Source organism: Oryctolagus cuniculus, unplaced genomic scaffold (genome assembly GCF_964237555.1).
Source record: "Oryctolagus cuniculus unplaced genomic scaffold, mOryCun1.1 SCAFFOLD_35, whole genome shotgun sequence".
Classification (NCBI taxonomy): domain Eukaryota; kingdom Metazoa; phylum Chordata; class Mammalia; order Lagomorpha; family Leporidae; genus Oryctolagus; species Oryctolagus cuniculus.
In genome coordinates, this window is record NW_027208301.1 from 1,299,384 (window position 1) to 1,324,795 (window position 25,412).

The following is a 25,412-nucleotide window of genomic DNA, read 5'->3' on the forward strand; positions in this document are numbered from 1 at the left end:
AAAAAGTCCTAGAGATCTGGCGTGTGTGTGTAGACACATGTACATGTCACTTACCTTAGAGTGACATCTGTGCGTGTGAGATACAGTACTCAAGCCCTCTTCTGCCTGACCTTGTATAAGAAAAGGGCTCCCCCTCTTGGTCTTTGGTCACTCCTCAGGTGCTTGTGAGTAGGATTGGTGGCAGGCTATTCCCAAATGTGTGGAGATTCATGATTAGAGTCATCTAGGAATATTGGGAAAGACTGCAATGCAATATCTCCTCTCTCCCCAGCTTGGTCTCCTTAGTTATCACACTGTATTTCGGTGAGAATACAAGAAGATACACCAGTCTCTGCTGAGTTTATGAAAATGCAATTGCAATTGAATCCTATAAATGGATCCTCCTTTATAAGAAAATGGTCAGCCTCTCATCTTGGCCTGAGACTTCTAATAACAAATATTAGTTCCAGTTTTATTTATTTTATTTTATTTGTTTAAAGATTTATTGATTTATTTGAAAGTCAGAGTTACACAGAAAGAAGAGAGACAGAGAGAGAGACAGAGAGAGAGAGAGAGGTCTTCCATCTGATGGCTCACTCCCCAATTTGCTGTGACAGCCAGAACGGCACCAATCTGAAGCCAGGAGCCAGGAGCTTCTTTTGGGTCTCCCATGCAAGTGCAGGGGCCGCAGGACTTGGGCCGTCTTCTACTGCTTTCCCAGGCCATGGCAGAGAGCTGGACTGGAAGAGGAGCAACCAGGACAGAATCCAGCACCCCAACCGGGACTAGAACCTGGGGTGCTGATGCTGCAGGAGGAAGATTAACCAAGTGAGCTGTGGTGCTGGCCTCCCAGGCAGGTTTGTAAAGATAGTCAAATGTGACTGTGGAGAATAAGATTTCTGCCAAAGCAAAGACATTTTCTTCCTAGTACACAGTGTGTGGCTACAGGGACTAAGTATACTTTATGGTCCACTAACAAGAAGAGCACTGAGCCTTGTGTGATGGTTGGCTTCCCAAAGACATGTTTATCTAATATGCCTATCTAAACATGTTCCAGAGAAACTTAGAATTAGATGATCACAGGCATGAGCTGTACAATATGCGGTTGTCATCCTTTTTTTTTTTTTTTTTTTTTGACACGCAGAGTTAGAGACAGAAAGGTCTTCCTTCCATTGGTTCACCCCCCAAATGGCTGCTGTGGCCAGCGCTGTGCAGATCCGAAGCCAGGAGCCAGGTGCTTCCTCCTGGTCTCCCCTGTGGGTGCAGGGCCCAAGCACTTGGGCCATCCTCCACTGCCTTCCTGGGCCACAGCAGAGAGCTGTACTGGAAGAGAAGCAACCAGGTCAGAATCTGGTGCCCCAACCTGGACTAGAACCCATGTTGCCAGTGCTGCAGGCAGAGGATTAGGCAAGTGAGCCATGATGCCAGCCGCGGTTGTAATCCTTATCAATAAAGAAAACACACCGGGTTAGTCTGGCAGAACTTTGCAGAGGAACAGTTCCCATGTCCTGTCTCTCCTTTCACTTGCACACCCCAACATCTGGTGCCCGAACAAGGACCATGGCACAACATGCAAGGGGTGGCTCACCACACCTGGCAAGGGTACAGAAACATTGCTCATCTCTTCAAGATCCTGGTGAGTCATTAAGATGGGGAATTCCCTGTACCTGGTGCAATGGAAACATAAAGCTGGGCTGCATTATCTCCTTTAGAAAGAGGGACACTCTTTACCAGAAAAGGCAATTGGGTGCTTGCTGTAAAAAATTAGTAGTTGATACCCTTGGTACCCTGATGAAGGCACTTTAGAAGTAACTGATTGTTGGGGCCAGCACTGTGGTGTAGTGGGTAAAGCCACCACCTGCAGTGCTGGCATCCTGTATGGGCACTGGTTGAAGTCCTGGCTGCTCCACTTCCTATCCAGCTCTCTGCTGTGAGCTCTATGGCAGTAAGAAGATGGCCCAAGTCCTTGGGCCTCTGCACCCATGTGGGAGACCTGGAAGAAGTTCCTGACTCCTGGCTTCAGATCAGCACAGCTCTGACCAATGTGTCCAACTAGGGAGTGAAACAGTGGATGGAAGACTTTTTTCTCTTTCTCTCACCTCTCCTTCTCTAACTCTTTGAAATAAATAAATAAATAAATCTAAAAAAAAAAAAAGAAACTGAGAGAAAGTTGGTCAAAAATAACATCAGGAGCCTTGAGCTCCTGTTCTGTTTTTGCACGTGTGATATCTCTGCTGGGATGCCATTAGTAAGGTTACAATTCCCTTGGCCTCTGTCCCCGGCCAGGAAGGTCAGTCAATGGGCTTGTCCCCACTGCCTCACAGAGACCTCTGCACTCTCAGCATCTGCTGTTGTGGTGGTGATATCTGAGTCCCCTTCAGGTGTGTCAGCAATACTAGGTACGCTTCCGCAAGCCAAGGAGCAAGGGGAATCACCAGTGTTAACTGTTTGTCCTGTAGCTTGACCCGAAAATGCAGCTCCATGGCATGAACATCTTCCTTATAATGTTTACAGAGAGCTAAAAAAGGGCTTAACGGAGTACAAGATACAGAGTTCTGGTACAGTGGGCATACTGGAGGGAATTGGAGAAGGATGTGAGATGGTGCCATGGAACTGGAAAACTTTAGTTAAAATCTTGGTTACTCCAGCCCAGTACACTGTTTGGGCTCAGGAATAGAGACTGGGCCTCTGTACAAGCCATAGATTAACTAAATAACAATGTCCCTACCACTTTTGAGCAGTTGCTAAGAGAGGGAGTGTATTTGGATCTTGGTCGACAAGTTGCTTATCCTTGAAGTAAGGCTTATGTAAAAAATTCTAACATTAATTAAAAGCATGGAAAAAGATTCTCGATGTTACAGTCCATCAGGGGCTGACTGAGGGCTATATGTCCTTTGCGGATAGGCTAGAAAAAGCTATTGGACATCAGGTAGATAATCAGGAAGTGGCAAAATATTACTAAAACAAATGGCTTATGAAAATGCAAATCAGGATTAAAACATGTTTTAAAAAGCTGTTGTCTCCAAAACCTGAAACTATGATGGCAGAAATGATTAAATTCCTTCAAACAGTACAGACTGAGACTTACAAAACTAATTTACTGGCTGCTGCCCTTAAACATCCTGATAGAACAAAATACTTTGGCTGCGGGAAGCAAGATATTTTATTATTTCTTTTTCTTTTATTTTTAAAAAAGATTTAGTTATTTACTTGAAAGGCAGAGTTAGAGAGGCAGCAGCAGAGAGAGAGGGGGAGAGGGCTTCCATTGGCTGGTTCACTCCCTAGATGGCTACAATGGCTGCACCTGTGCTGATCCAAATCCAGGAGCCAGGAGCTTCTTCTGAGTCTCCCAAGTGGGTGCAGGGGCCCAAGGACTTGGGCCATCCTCTACTGCTTTCCCAGGCCATAGCAGAGAGCTGGATTGGAAGTGCAGCAGCTGACACTTGAACCAGCACCCTTATGGGATGCTGGCACTCCAGGCAGCAGCTTTAACTGTTATGCTACAGCACCAGCCCCATTAAAGTCATTGTAAAAGAAACTTTCTGTCATTGCCAAAATCAGTTACTCAACCTTCAAAAAAGTGTCCAGGGTCTGGAGCTGTGGCATAGAGATCAGCTCCCTGCTGATCACTTTAACAGTAGTTAATTTTGAAATTATTTCAAACTTACAGAAATACCATGAGTGAGTCCCATTCATTGAGAATGCCTAGTTATTATCCTTTTAGCACTGTTGCCCCGATCCAAGATGTTTCTGCTAAGTATAGGGTGGTCCCCTGATAAAAAGCATATGAACCCCAATTTAGGGAACCAAAATAAATTCCTCACCATAACCCAATCGACAGAACTATTACATTTTTTTCCAACCATGTTAAAATATCTTTTCTCCCATTGAGTCAATGTTATTTTACTGGAATTCTCCTTGACACTTTTCTAATATGAAAACCCTCAATAGGTATCAAGAGCAGAGATGACTCAAGCTGGGTCCCTCCAGTGTTCCTTTCTGAGAAAATGTGGGCCCTGTATTCTCATCAGAAGCTCCCTGGTCCGATGCTGAGCTCTGCTCAGTCTCCCATCCATTCCATGATGGATGCTATCAACTTGGTATTTAGTGAATTTCTGCCAGATTGATTCACATGCAACCTTTTAAGGATTTATTTTGAAGGCAGAATGACAATGAGAGAGGGAACTATATCTATATCTACATCTACATCTATATCTTTTAAAATGATTTATTTATTTATTTGAAAGTCAGAGTTACACAAAGAGAGAAAGAGAGGCAGAGAGAGAGAGACAGGTCTTCCATCTGCTGATTCACTCCTGAATTGGCTACAACAGCCAGAGCTGTATCAATCCAAAGCCAGAAGCAAGGAGCTTCTTCCAGGTCTCCCATGCTGGTGCAGAGGTCCAAGCACTTGGGCCATCCTCTACTGCTTTCCCAGGCCATAGCAGAGAGCTGGATCTCTCTCTCTCTCTCTCTCTCTCTCTATATATATATATATATATATATATATATTTCATCTCTATCTCTATCTATCTCTGTGGTTCATTTCCAAAAGAGTTGCAATGTTAAGTTCTTTGTCAAGCTGAAGCTAGGATGAATGACTATTTCCCGGTCTTCCACATGGGTGGCAGGGCCCAAGGACTTGGGCCATGTTCTGAAGCCTTCCCAGGTGCATTCACATAGTGCTTGATCAAAAGCAGAGAAGCTGGTACTTGAGGCAGCACCACAGCACTCTGATGTCAAATGCTGGTGTGGCAGGCAGTGGCAAAACTTGCTGCACCACAACATTCATATATGCTGTGCTATATGCACATTTTTATTTCTTTTTGTAATGTGTGGACTTTTATTAAAAATATTCTAATATTATGCCAGTATCCTATTTCCTATCAAATTTTCATCCAGTACCTTTGATAGTATTTTTAATCATCAACACTATATGAAATGCTGGTGTTTTAATTCCCAATATTGTTTCTCCATTTATATTTTGATCTAGCATCAAAGCTAAGGGCTCACCCTTCTGTCCTAGTTAGTGTGTCATTATGTTTTATATCATTATGAGTTCGTAGATTCTTTTTTTTTTTTTAACAGGCAGAGTGGACAGTGAGAGAGAGAGACAGAGAGAAAGGTCTTCCTTTGCCGTTGGTTCACCCTCCAATGGCCGCCGCGGCCGGCGTGCTGCGGCCGGCGCACCGTGCTGATCCGATGGCAGGAGCCAGGAGCCAGGTGCTTTTCCTGGTCCCCCATGGGGTGCAGGGCCCAAGCACCTGGGCCATCCTCCACTGCACTCCAGGGCAATAGCAGAGAGCTGGCCTGGAAGAGGGGCAACCAGGACAGAATCCGGCGCCGCAACCGGGACTAGAACCCGGTGTGCCGGCGCCGCTAGGCAGAGGATTATTCTAGTGAACCGCGGTGCCGGCCAAGTTCATAGATTCTTATCTTGTTAAAGGTATTATAGTCTGAAATTATGTGTTCTGATGCTCAAGTTATTCCAGATCCTAGTGGAATCCTCTTCAACACACCAAATTGGGGCCCCAATATCTACAGTTGGTGTAAGTACCATCCTAGGAGAAAAGATTCACTAATTCTTACCTCTCTTCCCTGAATTACATTTCCCTTAAAGGCGCCATTTCTTTCATCAAATCTTGTTACTATTAATGAAGATTTACAATTCAGCTGTATTCTTCAATGTTTTCTTTGGAAATGTTCTTTAGTACTTAATTAAAAGGCCATTTTATGAACCAGAATCTCATCAAGTCACACTCCTCTTTCAACTGTGTGGATGGTTTCCCATGACCTTTGAACAGGGAGTGGTCTTCAGAAAGACAATGCTATGGGTTGTACCCTATTAGGTCTTGTCTACCAGCTGTCTGCTCGCTATTCTCTTCTTACATGCTAGGACCCAGAAGGCTCCCAGTTGTACCACAAACTTTACAAATTTCCTCTCAACCCATCAAAATTACTAAAAGTTCCAAATGTGAGGCTAAACTCTGTTTTGTTTTTAATAAAATGATTTTATTATTTCATTTGAGAGGTAGAGTTACAGACACAGGGAGAAACAGAAAGATCTATCCACTGGTTTACTTCCAAATAGCCACAACAGATTGAGCTGGGTCAATCTGAAGCCAGGAGCTAGAAGCCTGGAGCTTCACTCTTCTCCCCCACATAGGTGCAGGAGCCCAGGCATTTGGGCCATCTTTGACTGCTTTCCCAGGCCAACGCAGAGGGCTGGATTGGAAGAAGAACAGCTGGACCTTGAACTGGCACTACAGGCAGAGGCTTAGCCCACTGCGCCACAGTGCTGGACCCTAAGTACTTTTAAAATAAGATGTACAGTATTTGAAAGGCAGAGATAGAGAGAGAAGGTTTCAGGGAGAGATAGAGATCTTCCATCTGCTGGTTCATTCCGCAAATAGATGCAGTAACAGGGAGATGGGTCATAATGGAGCAGCTGGGACTCAAACCAGTGCTCACATGAGATGCTGCATTACAGGTAGTCGCTTCATTTCTTCTTTCAAAGGAGTTCTCATCTCTAAGTGATTCAGAAAGATGTACCAAAGGACCTTTGAGGTGGTTATGATAAATTATCTCTTTTAAACTTTAAATTCCACAGAGAACAAACAGTATAACTAAATCATAAACCAACACAACCTCATTCCTTGAGAGTGGCCTAACTCAGATGAGATGTGTAATGAATACTGATCTCTGGGTAAGAAGTGATGATCATGTCCATAAAGAAGATTGTCGTATAGTTCAGCTGAACAGACAAAGGATAACATGATACTGTGAGTTAGTCAATAGGAACACAAAAATGCAATAAGTGATTATTTAAGATTCCTGATATTAAAATAATGCATTCAGAGAATTTCATCACGACAGCCATTTTGGACTACACCTTCAACACTATACATTTCTATATCACTAGCAGCAATGTGGGCCATGAAATATTGTTGCTGAGAGAGAGAAGACAAGAAGCAACTTTTAGCATCAGTGACTGGCACATTAGCAATACAGAACTTCTGCAAGTAATTGAAATCCATAACTAACAGGTTTATTCAAAACTTCATTTTCTGTAACCGTGAAAGTGAAATTAAGAGAAGAGATTTGGGACAGAATTCTTAAAGATACGTGAAAGAAGGTTATTGAGTGGTACATAACTTGGCAAACCCGCAGCAGCAGGTTTTATAATAAGGAACAGATCACCCATAAACAGCTCACTCACACCATCAGAGTGCCCTGTCTTGGCTTCCTTCTCTTCAGCTTCATCTTCATTATCAGTAATTTTATTCATGTTTTAGAATTTAGTTCAAACTGAAGGTATAATCAGAGGATATCACTACTCCTAATCTAGGTAATACTAGTGAGCAAAAATACAGTGTCTTCAATGGCGAAAGCTCCCTCCTTTCAGTATTATGCCAAACTTATTAAAGAACATGATACTGGCATTTTTACAATGATGGAGTAATAAAAATCATTAGGGCAATTTATCAGGTTTATAGTGCACATCAAGAAAAGTGCTGGCAGGGTGTGCAGGTAAAGAGCACGGTGCACAAATTGTTGAATATTGTCAGGCAGAAGTGAGAAAATTAAGACAAACCATGTTGAGTAAAAATACATAGGAACAAAAAGATCTCACCAGGCAATGGTAAGCAGAGAAGCACCACATGGAAGTATGGAATCATTGTTTAATGGATACCCTATTCTGGGTTCACAGCTGGGAGGTAGAAATACACTTGGAGATGCAGAGGTCCTTGATCCTCTTCATGATAACTTTTACGCAATCAAGACAGTATTCTTAGTCATTCTCACATGGAAGCAAGGGTCTTTATGCCTTGGCCTCAGCTGTGGGCTCTTTCAATTATGCTTCCTCCAGTGCTGGACTTAAGTATCCTGCAAGTGGAGCAGATTTTCTTCCCCAGCAGAGCAGCTGGGGACAACAGTGGGGAATCAGGTGTCAATGATTGGGAAAATGTAATTGATGCTACAGAACCCTCTAGTGGTTCAAATGATTTTGACCCATTATTATAGCCCAATGAGGACCCCAGCAACACTCAGACCTCCCAGAGTTAATTAAACCAAAGAATCTCTTCAGTTAGCACACCTTCTCTCGCTTGTTATTGAGAGAGACACTTGAGGACTTAATCTAGGAGAGCTTCCTTGTCAGATGCTTTGACCCTCAAGAGGAGAGTTCTTGCACATGGTAATCATAAGCCTTTCTGCTGTTCCATGTCCTTGGATGCAGTGTGCAAGCTTCATGACACAGAAAAATAAGGAAGGAAGGAAGGAAGGAAGGAAGGAAGGAAGGAAGGAAGGAAGGAAGGAGAGAAGGAGGGAAGGAGGGAAGGAGGGAAGGAGGGAAGGAGGGAAGGAGGGAAGGAGGGAAGAAGGGAGGGAAGGAGGGAAGGAGGAAAGGAGGGAAGGAGGAAAGGAGGGAAGGAGGAAAGGAGGGAAGGAGGGAAGAAAGGAAGGAGGGAGGGAGGAAAGGAAGAAAGGAAGGAGGGAAGGAAGGAAGGAGAAAGAAAAGAAAATTGTATTCTGGTGCAATTCATGGGTTTACTGTAAATTTAGGTAAAGTGGGGGCCGGTGCTGTGCCATAGTCATTAAGCCTCTGCCTGTGGCACTGGTATCCCATACAGGTGCCGGTTCATACCTTGGCTGTTCCACTTCCAATCCAGCTCTGTGCTAATGACCTGGGAAAGCAGTGGAAGATGATGCAAGTGCTTGGACTCCTATACCCATGTGTGAAGAAGCTCCTGGCTTTGAGTTGGTCCAGCTCTGGCCATTGTGTCCATTTGGGGAGTGAACTAGCAAATGGGAGACCTCTCTTGGTCTCTCCCCTTATCTGTCTGTGCCTGCTTGTCAAATAAAAAAGTATTTTAAAAAATTAGACAAAGTGAAATTTATCTGTGTAATTTCTGTTCTATAAGTAAATCAGAAATTAGAGACTAAACATAATTGGTTTTCAAATTTCCTATATATTAAAAATTTACTTCTTGCAGTATCATGCAGTAAAATTTACTTTTTCAAAGAGGAACAAGTTTAACAAGAGCCTTCAAAGAACTTTCTATGATGAGCCAAATTCACTGTTACCAGAAAAAAAATTTGTAAATTTTATGAAGGCTGATTAGAATAAATCAGATATGCCTTCTCCTAGCCACATGACTTTGTGAGATTAAGAGAGTGCTTTGTTTCAACTTTTTTCTACTGATGAATGCAAGGTGTCCTGTGCATAACAAATCTTCCCAGGCAGATGAATCAGTTAATTCACAGGCTTTTATTGGGGTTCCGCTCCTGGGCGAGGTTCCCAGTCCCAACAGAGCAACAGAGCGGGGGCTGGGGAAGTCATGCTTCAGACTGGGGAACCTCGCCTGGGAGCAGAGGTCTCAGAAAGCCTGGACATATGGGACCTCTGACCACTTTCTCTCCCTGCGACAGAAATTCTCAAGGTTATTAGGCCATGCCGGGTGGAGTAGAAGATTAGGCGTTTACTCCATAGGTCCTAGGCCAGTCTCAGTTTCTTCAAGTTCTTTAGCAGGCAGGCCAGGGGGCATTTTGAGTCCCACCCTCAGGATTGGCCAGATCCCATGGTCTCCCCGTTAGCCCAGATCTACTGAAATTCAGTCAAGGCATCCCCTGTCCCAGACTTCAGTAGACGGATTAGAGGTCAGTCCTCTATGGGGCCACGCCAGTGGTGGGACATCTCCACAGCCACGGGGAGGCTAAACAGCAGAGAACAGAGCCCATGTGCACATGATTTGGAAGTCTCTGTCCAGACTGAGAGCTAGCCAGAGATCGCAGAGACTGGGCCAACCCAGAGGAGGGAGGGAGAGCAAGGGAGGAGTTACTTACAGTTGGTGAGGCATGGTCCGTAGTCCCGGGGCACCAGACAGGTTCAAGGAGCGAGGGGGCCTCAAACACAGAAAGGAGAGGCACAAACCTTCAGCTCCCAGGTTTCGGCACCATCTGCAAGGTGTCTGGTGCATAACAAATCTTCCCAGGCAGACGAATCAATTAATTCACAGGCTTTTATTGGGGTTCTGCTCATAGGCCATACAAAATTATAATTTTAAATATTAGCCTGTGATCTACTTACTGTATTTTGAGTCCCACCTGCAGTTACCTTGGCAGGGCCAGACCAGTGATTTTGCAGGTTTTCTATGGCCTGCATTCCATACATTCCCCACTCCTATAGACCTAAGAGAGCTGAGAGAAGGAATTCAAAGTAGCTTTACTTCCAAGTTTCCTGGGTAAAGCAGTGGCTGGAAATCAACACTAAGAAGGATTAGCTAAGGATCCAAGTTACAGTACAAATGGAAGCTAGAGGAGCACCCAAATTCCCTGAGCCAACAGTCCTCCCGTATCAGCCTCCTGGTTAGGAAATTTTACAAAAGCATTTCCATAAATGGTAACAACATTTATTCCTTTTCAATTGACAAAATTACCAGGTGTATTCTGCTTGTTGGCTTCTCAGTCTGTTAGGCTAATTGTTTTATACTTTTATCATTTATGATTATTCAGAATTTCTCTACAAACCCCTCTACCTGCAAAAGTTGAGTGGCCTTTCTCCTGGTCTCAGCTGGGATCAGATTTAAACCACGTCCACCAAACAATCCTAAGGGTCCAGAGACCCTCCTCCTTTCCTCTCCTCTATGAAATCCTTTCATTACCTGCTTAATGCCACTCTTAGGATTATTGGTTGCTATTCTCACCCTGACTTGAATACTACAGTGTCTGTTTAAGTGTTTACAGCAGGTGATAATGGAATGAACTGAGGCCTTCAGCAACCAGGCAGTCAACCAGATGCTTCTCCATCCATACATGCCTGTCCCTGTGGAGCCCCAAGATACCCCCAGTGGGTCCCTGTAGATGACATCCCCAGTCAGAAGGAAGTAGCCAGAGAGACTCATCGTTACCCCCTTTCCTATCATCAAAAGGTCACGATGGTATCTTTGGGATCCGCATGGAAGGAAGGCCTATACATCTGGGAATGGAGAAGTCCCTACCTGTACTTCTTGGGAAGAAAAGTCCTTGTCAAGGTCCCCACAGGAGCCTAAAGGTCAACCAATGAGGATCAGACCCACCTCAACCTTTAACCCCATGCCCTGAATCTATAAAAGGAGCCCTCCCAATCTCTGATGAGAGACTTCCACGGCCCCCGCTCTGTTGCTCTCTTGGGACCAGGGAACCTCACCTGGGAGTGGAACCCCAATAAAAGCCTGTGAATTAATTGATTCATCTGCCTGGGAAGATTTGTTATGTGCCGGACACCTTGCAATGAATATTGTCACTTGAAATTTTTTTCTTTAAAATTAAATATTAATTACAAGTAATCAATCATCCAAATAAGTACATGATAATATACATTAATTATTTTTTATTCAGCACATCATAGTGACAAATGTAGAGTAGTAGCACATTTATAGTCTGTTCTGGACTCTTTATTAAAAATAATTGTTTCATTTTTTCTTGAATCTATTCTGCTTCCTTGGTTTCTTTTTTTAAAAAATATTTATTTATTTACTTATCTGAAAGACGTACAGAGGAGGGAAAGGGGGAGATAGGGAAAGAGAGAGAGAGAGATCTTCCACCTGCTGGTTCACTCCCCAAATGACTACCATTGCTGGGATTAGGCCAGGCAAAAATCAGGAGCATGGAAATCCAACTGGTTCTTGATATAGGTGCGATGTGCCCAAGTACTTCAGCAATGTTCTGCTGCTTTCCTAGGCACATTAGTAGTGAACTGGATCAGAACTGGGACTTGAACCTGAGTTCATCTGGGATGCCAGCATTGTGAGCAGCTGCTTAATCTACACCAAATGCTGGCCCCTGTTCTTGATTCTTACAGGAAGGACACAGTAATGTCTACCTGAAGACAGATATGTGCCAGACTTGAGTTTTACTATGGACAGATTACAGACACTGTAGATGTAGCTGAGTTTATGCTCAAGGGGTATGACTCATTAAATTTCTTTTTTTAAAGATGTATTTTATTTACTTGAAAGACAGAGTTACAGAGAGAGGTAGAGGCAGAGTGAGAGTGAAAGCAAGAGCGAGAGCAAGAGAGAGAGAGCGAGAGTGAGAGAGAGAGAGAGAGAGAGTGAAGATGTCTTCCTTTCCACTGGTTCTCTCCCCAGTGACTGCAATGGCCAGAGCTGAGCTGATCCGAGCCAGGAGCCAGGAGCTTCTTCCAGGTGTCCCATATGAGTGCAGGGGCCCAAGGACTTGGGCCATCTTCCACTGCTTTCCCAGGCCATAGCAGAGAGCTGGATCAGAAGAGGAGCAGCCAAGACTCAAACTGGTGTGCATAAGGGATGCCAGTGCTGCAGGCTAGGGCTTTAACCTGTTGCATCATAGCACTGCCCCCATTTAGGTCTTCTAACAAATCCTGGTGTTAGCTTGACTTGTAAATAGAGACAATTAATAAATTGCACAATAACCTTGGTAAATAACAGAGATATCTTTTGTTTATTTAGAAGGAGACTTTTTTAAGTAATTACATAAAGAATATAAGGAGGGGATAGCATTTTTTTTTTTTTTTTTGGACAGGCAGAGTGGACAGTGAGAGAGACAGAGAGAAAGGTCTTCCTTTGCCATTGGTTCGCCCCCCAATGGCCACTGCGGCTGATGCACTGTGCTGATCTGAAGCCAGGAGCCAGGTGCTTCTCCTGGTCTCCCATGTGGATGCAGGGTCCAAGGACTTGGGCCATCCTCCACTGCACTCCCGGGCCACAGCAGAGAGCTGGACTGGAAGAGGGGCAACTGGGACAGAACCCGACTCCCCGGCTGGGACTAGAACCCACAGGCGGAGGACTAGTGCCGCAGGGAGAGGACTAGCTTATTGAGCCATGGCTCCGGCCAAGGAGGGGCTAACATTTAAGCCACCATTTGTGAGAATGAAATCTTATATGGGTGCCAGTTCAAGTTCTGGCTGCTACACTTCTGATCCAGCTCCTTGATGATGGCCTGGGGAAACATCAGAGAATTGGCCAAGTGCTTGGGCTCCTTCATCCACATAGGAGGCCTGGAGGAAGCTCCTGTCTTTGACCTAACCCAACCCCTGCCTTTGTAGCCATTTAGGGAGTGAACCAGATGATGGAAGATCTCTCTCTCTTTCCCTCTTCTCTGTAACTTTGACTTTCAAATAAACAAATAAGTCTTTTATAAAAAGAATATAAATGAAAATCAACTCTTTAGAAATAGGTGATTTTAGGAGCTCATCAATATGGCTAAGGAGGTTATGTCCTATCTGCAATGCTGGCATCTCGTATGGGTACCTGTTCAGGTCCTGATGCTCCACTTCCTATCCAGCTCCCAGCCAATGGCCTGGGAAAGTGGCTGAAATGACCCACATGATTGGGCTCTGCCATCTACATGGAAGACCAGGATGAAGCTTCTTTCTCCTGGCTTTGGTTTTACCCAGCTCTGGCCATTGCAGCCATCTGGGGAGTGAAGCAGCAGATGGAAAGTCTCTTCGACTGTTTCTCCATCCTTGCAAATCTGCCTTTCAAATGAGTACAATGTATCTTTAAAAAGAGAAAAAATAGGTGATTTTATCCAATGTTAAAATGAATTCTTTAATGTGTCTTCAAAGGTATTTTATTCTTCTGTATTGTAGGAAATAGTTGAAAATATTTATACCCATTTTTATAGAGATTTTTAAAATTTATTTGAAAGAATTATAGAGACAGCTATAGAGATAGAGATATAGAGAAATATAGAGAGGGAGAGAGAGAGATAGAGAGAGAGATGAAAGAGCTTCCATTTGTTGGTTTACATCCCAAATGGCCACAATGGCCAGGGCTGGGCTGATCCAAATCCAGAAGCCAGCAGCTCCTTCTGGGTTGCCCACATAGGTGCAGGACCCCAAATACTTGGACCATATGGGACTTGAACTGGTGGCCATATGAAATACCAGCACCATAGTTGCTGGCTTTACCCACTATCTCCACAGTGCTGGCCCTCAATTATTTTAAAAATAATACAAAATAAGTTGCATATTCTACTTACAATCAAAAAGATTAATAATAGGTACATTTGTTTTGGGAATCTCTAACATTTTCAATCATACCAATTTAAAATCTTAGTACATCAGCTTGAACAGATATGGAGATCCAGGTTGGGTAGATTTTTCTCTTCTGTGGAATTAACATACATATATTCTATAATCCTAATGATTTTTAGTTCTTTAAGCTTTATATAAAAGCACTCAAAATTTCATGGTTATAAAATTAAATGATAATGTGTATTGCCCATGGGCCTTTTGAAATAACTTCTTATAAAGTATAGGGGCTGGCACTGTGGCATAGTGAGTAAAGCCACTGCCTGCAGTGCCAGCACCCCATATGGGCACTGATTGAGACCCAGCTGCTCCACTTCTGATCCAGCTCTCTGCTGTGGCCTGGGAAAGCAGTGGAAGATGGTCCAAGTCCTTGGGCCACTGCACCCACATGGGAAACCTGGAAGAAGCTCCTGGCTCCTGGGTTCAGATTGGTGCAGCTCTGGTTCATTGTAGCCAATTGGGGAGTGAACCAGTGGATGGAAGACCTCTCTCTCTCTTTCTCTTTCTTTCCTCTTTCAGTATAAATTTGACTTTCAAATAAATGTTTTTTAAAAAGAAATATTATATACAATTATTATACATCTGTTATTATATAGTGCCACACTGAAGCACACAGCTTGAGTGAGTGTTGCTTGCTTAAATCCATTTAGAGATAAAGAGTAATGTTCTCATGATACAGGGCTGACTCCTATTCCCTTGCACAGAAAAATAGCAGGAACATAAAGGCCATAATCTAATACCCCTGAATAGCAGCAAGTGACAGCAAAATACAGAGTGAAGGAGTCTGGAGAAACTAACTTAGCTTCATTTGATATTCAGATGAAACTCGGTCCTGTATTAATAATCATTATGAGCTACAATTTCTTGCATGTCATGTTAGTGTGTGAGACTTTTGTAAACTAGTTATGCCCAATGAAAACTGTTAGTAATTAAATATACGGTCTAGATAAATGGTGAGCATGCATCACAATAAGGAGTAAGATTAACTCAATCTTAAAACCATGAAGTTCCCAAAAGAAAAACAATAAAATAAATCAAGAGGCTGGCACTGTGGTGTAGTAGGTAAAGCTGCTGCCTGCAGTGCTGACATCCCATATGGGCACTGGTTCAAGTCCCAGCTGCTCCACTTCCTATCCAGCTCTCTGCTATGGCCTGAGAAAGCAGTAGAAGATGGCCCAAGTCCTTGGGCCCCTGCACTCATGAGGAAGACCTGAAGAAGCTCCTGGCCCCTGGGTTTGGATTGGCACAGCTCCGGCCATTGTGGCCAATTGGGGAATGAACCAGCAGATGGAAGACCTCTCTCTCTCTCTGCCTCTCCTTCTCTCTGTGTAACTCTGACTTTCAAATGGATGGATAAATCTAAAAAAAAAAATACATACTGCCTGTAATAAACACATCTCTGCTACAAAGATACATACAGACTTTGAAAGTTAAAGGATGGAAAATGATATTCCATGATAACAAAAAGTAAAAAAAGAGAAATATTAGCCATGATAATATCATGCAAAACAGAATTTAAAGCAAAAACTACTAAACAAGACAAATAAAGGCATATTGTATTAATGAAGGGATCAATCCAACAGAAAGATGAAACTATGGTAAATGTATATGTACCCAATGCAAGGTGCATGATTGCTTTTCATTTTTTTTATGATTCATTTATTTTTTTTTTTTTTTGAAAAGCAGAGCTACAGAGAGAAAGAGGTCTTTCATTTGTTGGTTCACTCTGCAAATCGCCAGTGGCCAGAGCTGAGCCAATCAGAAGCCAGGAGGCAGAAGCTTCTTCTGGGTCTCCCACATGGATGCAGGGGCTCAAGGACTTTGGCCACCTTCTATTGCTTTCCCAGGCCACAGCAGAGAGCTGGATCAGAAGTGGGACAGTGAGGTCTCAAAGCAGTGCCCATATGGAATGCTAAACCTGCTTTGCCACAGTTCCAGCCCCAGTGCCTGATTATTTAAAGTAAAGGTTAATGGATCTTAACAGAGACATTGACTTCAATCCAATAGTAATGGGTGACAGCAATATCACAGTTTCATCAATACACAGGACAACTAGACAAAGAAAAATTGAAGAAGACAACTAATCTACACTATGGACCAAAATGACAGAATTGACATATACAGAACATTTCATCCCATAGTTGCAGAATACACATTCTTATCACCAGTGCATGGAACTCCTTCTAGGACAGATCATATGTTAGGCCATAAAGCAAATCTCAGCAAATTAAAAGAAAATGAAATCATACCATGTATCTTTTCTGACCACAATGGAATGATTCTGAAAATTAAGAACATAAGAAACTCTAGAAAGCATGCAAGCACATGGAGTCTGAACAGCCTGCTCCTGAATGAATTGTGGGTCATAGAAGAAATCAAAAAGTAAATTAAAAATTACAGGAAAGAAATGAAAATGACAAAATACATATCAAAACTTACGATATACAGCAAAAGCAATTCTGAGAGTTAAGTTTATAGCAATTAGTGCTTATCTCAAAATTGGAAAAGGATCAAACAAATGATCTAACAATCCATTCAAAACCTAGAAAAACAATAAACCAAATCACAAGTTAGTATGAGAAAAGAAATTCTTTTTTTTTTTTTTTTTGACCGGCAAAGTGGACAGTGAAAGAGAGAGAGACAGAGAGAAAGGTCTTCCTTTTGCCGTTGGTTCACCCTCCAATGGCCGCCGTGGCCGGCGTGCTGCAGCCAGCGCACCACGCTGATCTGATGGCAGGAGCCAGGTGCTTCTCCTGGTCTCCCATGGGGTGCAGGGCCCAAGCACTTGGGCCATCCTCCACTGCACTCCCTGGCCACAGCAGAGAGCTGGCCTGGAAGAGGGGCAACCGGGACAGAATCCGGCGCCCTGACTGGGACTAGAACCTGGTGTGCCAGCGCCGCAAGGTGGAGGATTAGCCTAGTGAGCCACGGCACTGGTGAGAAATTCTTAAAATTAAAGAAGAAATAAAATTGAAACAAAAAAGAAACAAAATATCAGTGAAATGAAGAACAATTATTTTTGAAAAAATTAAAATTGATACACCACAGGCCTAACTAATTAAAAAAAGAGTGGAGAAGACACATATTAATAAATTCAGAAATAAAAAAGGAAATGTTAGATACTACATAAATAAAATTCATCAGAAATTATGAAAAAAGCTGTATGTGAAAAAATAGGGAAATTTAGAAGAAATGGATTGATTCCTAGATAAGCACAAACTACCAAACATTGATGCATGAAGACGCTGAAAACCTAAACAAAATCATAACCAAGATGGAGACTGAATAAGAAATAAAGACCCTCCACACATAGAAAAAGCCCAGGACTGGATGGTTACATGCTGAATTCTACCAAACTTTTACAGAAAAATGAATTCCAATTCCTCTCAATCTATTTCAAACAACTGAGATGGAGGAAATTCTCCCACACTGCTTCTATGAGACCAGCATAACCTTAATTTGAAAACCAGAAAAACATACAACAAAGAGAATTATAAACCAGTATCACAGATGAACAAAATGATTGTTCACTTGGACCAAGTGGTATCCCTGGTTTGCAGGAATGGTTCAACATAAGCAAATTAACAAATGTGACACATCACAATAACAAACAGAAGAATGAAAACTGTTTGTTTATTCATTGTGAGAGAGTGTTGTATTTTATCAAATGGTTCCTGCATCTATTGAGATAACCATATCTTTTTTTTTTAGTTATTCTTTTTTTAAGCTTTATTTTATTTATTTGAAAGACAAAGTTTGAGAGAGGTAGAAGAGAGATCTTCCATCTGATGGATCATTCCCCAGATGGCTGCAATGGCCGAAGCTGCACCGATCTGTGGCGCAGCAGGTTAAAGCTCTGACCTGAAGTGCTGGCATCCCATATGAGTGCCAGTTCAAGTCCTGGCTGCTCCACTTCTGATCTGGCTCTCTGCTATGGCCTGGGATAACAGTAGAAATGGCACAAGTCCTTGGGCCCCTGTACCCATGTGGGAGACCCAGAAGAAGCTCCTGGCTGTTGGCCAAGAAATGCAAATAAAAACCACAATGAGGTTACACCTTACCAGAGTTAGAATGGCTCTCATACAAAAAAATAGGAAGCAATAACTGTTGGTGAGGATGTAGGGGAAAAGTTCCCTAGTACACTTTTGGTGGGAATGTAAACTAGTGCAACCGTTACTAGAGGCAGTATAGCGATTCCTCTGAAATCTGATAGTATATCTACAATATGACCTAGCCATCCCACACTGTGAATGTACCCAAAAGAAGTTAAATTGGCATATTGAAGCTATCTGTATGCCCATGTTTATTACAGCTCAATTCATAATACCTAAGATATGGAATCAACCCGGATGCCAATCAAGTAATGACTGGATAAAAAATATGGTATCTATGCACTATGGAATACCACTCAGCCACAAAAAAGAATGAAATTCTGTCTTTTGCAATAAAATGGATGCGACTGGAATCCATCATGCTTGGTGAAATAAGTGAGTCTCAAAAAATACAAATATTGTATGTTTCCCTTGATATATGTTACTAATATACAGAGTGTAAAAGATGTAATGTGTAGGAGCAAAATTTGCATTTTGAGATTATTGTTTATAACATTTTCTTTACTCTCAGGGAACAGTGGTTTTCTTCTACTTTCTATTTCTTGAATATTTCACTTTGTGGAGGGTCAAACATGATTATAACATAAACTGACAGTATGTCTTGTAAAAATTAAAAGTAAAATCATAATGAAGGAAGGAAGAAGGTTGGGAGCCTGAGCAGGAGAGAGGGTAGGGTAGGAAGTATCACTATGTTTCTGAATCTGAATATATGAAATACATGAAATTTGTTCACCTTATATATTAATAAAAAATTAATAAATAAATTAAAGCAATCAAGAGAACAATTCAATTTCAAAAGCACCAAAGGTAATAAAATACTTAGGAATAAACTTAACCAAGGAAATAAAATACCTAAACATTGAAAACTATAAAAGATTACTGAAATGAATTAAAGATCACACAAATAAATGTATATATATATACTCTGTTCATGGATCATAAAATATATATAATAAATCAATGTTCCTAGTGATCTATAGATTCAAATCATTCTTCATAATATCACAATAGTTATTTTTAATCAAAAATTTAAAAAACTATACAGAAAATTAATATGGAATGTCAAAGTATTTAAATACCCAAATATTCTTGACCATAAGATCAAAGTTACAGGCCTCACATTCTCTTAATTCAAAAGCAAATGTAATCTAAACAGTGTGATATTTGAACAAAACCAGACATACAGGCACAGATTTGGTCTCAGTTGAGAGTCTGGGTAAGATATCTGCATTGCATACTACAGTGTTTATGTTCAACTCTCACCTCTGGCTTCTGAAACCAGCTGCCTGCCAATGGAAAATATGGGAGGCTGTGGGGATGGAACATGTAACTGGGACCCTGTCACCCACATTGGAAGCCAGGATTTTGTTTCCAGTCCAGACCTGTCATTGCAGACCTATGCAGAGTGAACCAGAAGATAGGGGTTCTAGCTCTCTCTACCTCTCAAATTAAAAAATAAAAATATTAAGTGTAAATATTTAATGTAATACAGAAAATCAAGATTTGATAACCTCATCAATAAAGAAAAAATTGACTAAATTCAATTTATGATTAAAACCCTAAATAAACTGTTAACTGAGGCAAACTTCCACCACAGGAAGAGCACCTATGGGAAATTTACAATAAACGCTTATAAAATGGGAATAAGACTGCTACTTTTAACACTTCTATTCAACAGTGTAGTGGATGATTCTACTAAAAAAAATGAACAAAGCAAAAGAATAAAACTCCAGATTGCAAACAAAAGAGCAAAGTTGACTTATAATATTGAACACATAGTCTTGTATGTAACATGTATTCTGAGAAAGTGACTAATCCCACTCCAAAAATACAGTAAAATTCAGTATTTTTTCAGAATATAAAGATATAAGTATCAATTATATTTCTGTTTAACAGTGATGAACATTCTAAAAGTATAATTAACAATAACATTCAAGGTAGCATCAAAGAGTGAAAATACCAAAAGAAATTTAAGAAAAAAAACTTGATTTTTAAAAAAATTTGACAGATAGAGTTAGACAGTGAGAGAGAAAGAGACAGAGAAAAAGGTTTTCTTTATGTTGGCTCTGCCCCCAAATGGCTACTATGGCCAGAGCTATCCTGATCCGCATCCAGGAGCCAGGTGCTTCCTCCAGGCCTCCCATGCAGGTGCAGGGCCCAAGCTCTTGGGCCATCCTCCACTGCCTTCCCAGGCCACAGCAGAGAGCTGGACTGGAAGAGGAGCAACTGGGATTAAAACCTGGCACTCATATGGGATGCCAGTGCCGCAAGGTGGTGGATTAACCAAGTGAGCCATGGCGCCGGCCCCACAAAATTTCAATTTTATACTAAAAAATTACAAAAAAAAACATACAGGCCGGCGCCGCGGCTCAGTAGGCTAATCCTCCGCCTAGCGGCGCCGGCACACCGGGTTCTAGTCCCGGTCGGGGCGCCGGATTCTGTCCCGGTTGCCCCTCTTCCAGGCCAGCCCTCTGCTGTGGCCAGGGAGTGCAGTGGAGGATGGCCCAGGTGCTTGGGCCCTGCACCCTATGGGAGACCAGGAAAAGCACCTGGCTCCTGGCTCCTGCCATCGGATCAGCGCGGTGCGCCGGCCGCAGCGCGCCGGCCGCGGCGGCCATTGGAGGGTGAACCAACGGCAAAGGAAGACCTTTCTCTCTGTCTCTCTCTCTCACTGTCCACTCTGCCTGTCAAAAAATAAAAAATAAAAAAAAAAAAAAATAAATAAAAAAAAAAAAAACAAAAAAAAACATACAAATTTTAAATGAAGCATTGATTTCATTAAGAGATTTTAATACTGCAAAAGTATATTCTTCTGGGGTCAGTGCTGTGGTGCAGCGGGTTAAAGCCCTGGCCTGAAGTGCCAGCATCCCATATGGGTGCCGGTTCTAGTCCTGGCTGCTCTACTTCCTATCCAGCTCTCTGTTATGGCCTGGGATAGCAGTGCAAGATGGCTCAAGTCCTTGGGCCCCTGCATCCATGTGGGAAACCCAGAAGCAGCTCCTGGCTCCTGGCTCCTGGCTTTGGATCAGCACAGCTCTGGCTGTTGCAGCCATCTGGGGAGTGAACCAGTGGACGGAGAACCTCTCTCTCTGTCTCTACCTCTCTCTGTAACTCTGTCTTTCAAATAAATAAAATAAATGTTTAAAAAATATACTTAATATAAATCATTGTGGAAATGTAAATCAAAACCTCAGGGAAATAGCACTTCATATTAAGTCAAATGACTCTGATTCACTATAGATAAATGTTGACATGGATGTGGAGAACAGGGAACCCTCATACATTTCCAGTAAAATATTGCAGCCACTATGAAAATAATTTGGCAGTTTCCAAGCAATTTCTACATGGGATTATTTATCGCTTCAGCAGTTTCTCTGCCAGGTATGCCACTAAGAGAGACACAATCCACAGGCACATGAATACTGAAGCAATATTTATGAAACCAAATGTGAAAGCAACCCAAATACTGATATGCAAAGAAAGCAATGTTCAGTATATCTTTTATAATCCTATACAATTTGACAATCAAATTTAATTAAGAAATGATAGATCACAAAATAATGCAATTCAAAAGACAAAGAAAAAGAAGAAACTCAAAGCCATCCCCATATACTCTAACATCCTGTTTCCCATTATGACATGTCCAGGAAAGGTCAATCTCTGGAGATAGGTTTAGATTAATGCCTGTGCTGGGGCTGATGGTTAATGAGGAGGGCTATAGATAATATGAAGCATTTGGATTAATGGAAATGTGTTTATACTAGAATGTGCTTATGATTACATAACTTGCAACACAGCACAAAGCATAGGATATTCACTGAAAATATGAGACAGGACTGGGCAGACTGAATTTGGGCCTCATGGAAGAAAATAAAATGAACAAATATGAGGGGGTTTCACATATTTTCTGGAACATGAAATTGAAATATGTTCATTTTGGTTGAAATATATTTAAATCCATAAATGCAAAGGCCTTACAATTCATGGGCATTGTTTAGTATGAAAGAAATATGCATGTTTTTCAATAAAATTTTGCACCAAAATTAACCTGCCATTTAATTCCATATTTCTTGTGATATTGTCCTAATTAAAATTAATTCCATATACTCTTAAAGAAATACTTCATTTTTCTTATATGAAACAACTTAAAAGTTGTACTAATTACCATTGTAAGGTAAAATACTGCCTCCTAATCACTCCACTTAGAATGAAAATATGCCAATTCTTGGGGCCAGTGCTGTGGTGCAGGGGGTCAAAGCCCTGGCCTGAATGCCGGCATCCCGAATGGGCACCAGTTCTAGTCCCGCTGCTCCTCTCCTGATCCAGCTCTCTGCTATGGCTTGGGAAAGCAGTGGAAGATGGCCCAAGTCCTTGGGCCCCTGCACTCACGTGGGAGACCCAGAAGAAGATCCTGGCTTCGGATCGGCTCAGCTCAGTCCATTGCGACCATTTGAGGAGTGAACCAGCGGATGGAAGACCTCTCTCTCTGTCTCTAACTCTCTCTGTAACTCTTTCAAATAAATAAAATAAATCTTTAAAAAAATGCCAATTCACATATTTCAAGATTATGTTTGTATGAATAAACTGCTTCCAAAGATCAGAATTTTAGTTGTGATATTAATTTAAGTATTTTAACACCCCTGAATGTTATACACCAAGAACGATGTTTTGAGTTTATTTTGTTGACAATAATTATACATACTTATGGACTGCAGTGAGAGATTTTAATTCATGCATACAATGTGTACTGAATAAATTGGAGTAAACAACATTTTCCCTTCTCTGACATTATACTTCAAAATCAGGGCCTTGGAGCACCTTTCCTCTATTTGTTCCTAAAATATGGGATAGCTTACAGTGGACTATAGTCACCCACATGCTATGTAACACAAGGAACTCACTATCATCTAGCTCTGATTTGGTACCAATTACTCTATGAAGTTCTTAAAGAATTTCTCAATTAATTAGTTTCAAAGAAAAAGAGACACACAGAGAAATAGAGAGAGAGAGAGAGAGAGAGGGAGGGAGAAGGAGAGAGAGCGAGAGAGGACATTCTCATCCACTGATTCAAATCACCAACATCTAAAACTGTGGCTTTTCCAGACTTTTATAATGATTTAGGTATGACTGCAAATGTACAGGTGACAAAAGCAAAAATAAGGAAGTAGGACTGCAAAACAATAAAAAAAATTCTGCATACTAAAGGAAAAGCTGAAAAGTGAAAGCAAGGAATGAGAGAAAATACTGGCAAATCATGGCTGATTAAAGGATTATTATAAAGAATAGACACAATTCAAAAGGAAATATTGTAATAAAAAATGGGCAAAGGATCAGATCAGTTTTTCCACAAACAGCTAACAGGCATTTAAAAGGGACTCAGCACTGCTAATCAAGACCACAATGGTTATGATCTCACATGTGTAAAAATAGCTATTGTAAAAAAGTAAAAAACATAAATATTGAACCAGCATTGGTGAAAAGGGAACATATAAATTGTTTATAGAAATGTAAATTAGTACACCCACTATGGAGAACACTATGGAGGTGTCTCAAATAAAATTAAAAATGGAGCTAACAAATGATAAAGCATTCCCACTATTGGATGTGCATCTAAAGAAGTAAAATTACTATCTCAAAGATAAAACTGCACAACCATGTTCATGTGAGCATTATTCACATGAATAAGATATATAAACAAACATTGCCTATCAACAGATGAGTAGAGAAATGCCATACACCCACAATGGAGTCACATTCAACCTTAACAAGGAAATTCTGACATTTTGTCACAATCTGGATTGAAAAGTTTGAATATACCATTAGGCTGATTGAAATGTCACAGAAAGATAAATACCACACAATCTCCCTTATTTATGGAATCTCAGAAAGTCAAACTTAAGAAGAGAACAGTGAAGGAAATGGGAAGATGTTAGTTGAATGACTAATAACATTTACAGTTAGTAGATAATGTACAGCCCAGAAATGTTATGAATATATGATTAGATACTCACAACTTGTTAAGGCACTAGGTTTTCTTTTAAAAACTATGTAAGGTGATGGCTATATTAGTTTGATTGTCCTAATTATTTCAGAATGTATATGTACAAGGGAACTCCAAAAGGTTTGTGAAAAACAGGATTAAACAGTGAAATTTCCATAAATTTTTAAAAAGTCTCTTCACATATCAAAACATCAAGTTGCAGGCCTTGAATATATACAAATTTTGTTTGTCAATTATACTCCAATAACTTTGAAAACAATCACCCTACATCAAAATACAAATTAAAACTCAAAAAACTAGGTTTATATCTTTGGGGTTGGGAAGGCTGTCATGGAACAGAAGCAGTTTTAAAAACATTGATAAATGTGACTAGCTAAAAGTTCTTATTTGAAAGTTCAGAGACAGATGACAGCCTGTAAAAGGAACATGTAAAGGCTTAGATGACATCCAAGACCAAAATACAGTGTCCTCTTGTCCCCTCTAAAACCTCGACCAAAGCCCTGATCAAAATAAAACTGTTTCATTAGCTTACCTGGTCTGTGACACTGCTGTTACCAACAGAAAATGTGGTCAGACTTCCAGAAAGAGCTACGCTGAGAAGTCAGGGGCCATGAGCTGAGACAGCTTCTGAACTATTCAGAAAACTTGGGGAATCCGGTCACCCCGGGGAGAAGGGAGGAACTGAGGATCCCATAAGTGACAGCGCTTCGCTGCAGGAACCCAGCACACAACCCATATGCTCCATAATGGCCATCCTGTCCCCACTGCACAATCGGGGAAGACAAGGGGATGCCACCAACAGCTGCCCAGGGATGGCCCCTGGGCTGTGAGCAGGAAAGGAACAGGACGCCGGGGTCCCGGGTGCCAGTCCAGCCTCCACACTGCAGACCAGAAGGGGCTGAGTGGAGGGTCGTATCAGCAATGAGAGGGGGCCTACAGGCTCCAGCCACAACCTCTGGGAAGCCCACATCCTGCCAGCCTTTTCTGACAACTTCCCCACCCTGCCTTCCCCTCTCCTCAAGCTCAGCCCCACGCACCATGTCCCGAGGTCCAAGTGAGCAGCTTCCTGCGATGGAAGGAGGTACGAGAACGATGGACGTGGGCTACATTCAGAGTTCTGAGTGCTGGAGCCCCTCCTTGGGCCTCTCCACCACGGAACTGGTTGACTACTATGACGTCAAGATTCCGCGGGATTCTGTAGTGTTTATGCTACCACACCTGATTGGACAGCTTGCATAGCTGTGAGGACGCACCACGTCATAAA

The 25,412-nt window shown here is 41.7% G+C and overlaps 1 long non-coding RNA gene and 1 pseudogene across 6 annotated transcripts in view; one reads left to right on the top strand and one right to left on the bottom strand.

The window, feature by feature from the left end:
* The window catches only part of LOC127488760 (uncharacterized), a 60,020-nt gene extending 34,666 nt beyond the window's left edge, over positions 1–25,354 (bottom strand). For 2 of the 6 annotated variants that reach the window (XR_011385989.1, XR_011385986.1), the window contains exons 1-2: positions 25,186–25,354; positions 24,681–24,792 (exon numbers count right to left, since the gene is read on the bottom strand). This is a non-coding gene — a long non-coding RNA (uncharacterized lncRNA). Of the gene's footprint in view, positions 1–24,680; positions 24,830–25,185 lie in introns of all 6 variants that reach the window. The other 4 variants (XR_011385990.1, XR_011385985.1, XR_011385987.1 and 1 more) reach the window with 4 other exon arrangements.
* LOC127488759 (BRISC complex subunit Abraxas 2 pseudogene) lies at positions 6,828–7,592 on the top strand (annotated as a pseudogene).
* Positions 25,355–25,412: the final 58 nt, after the last annotated feature.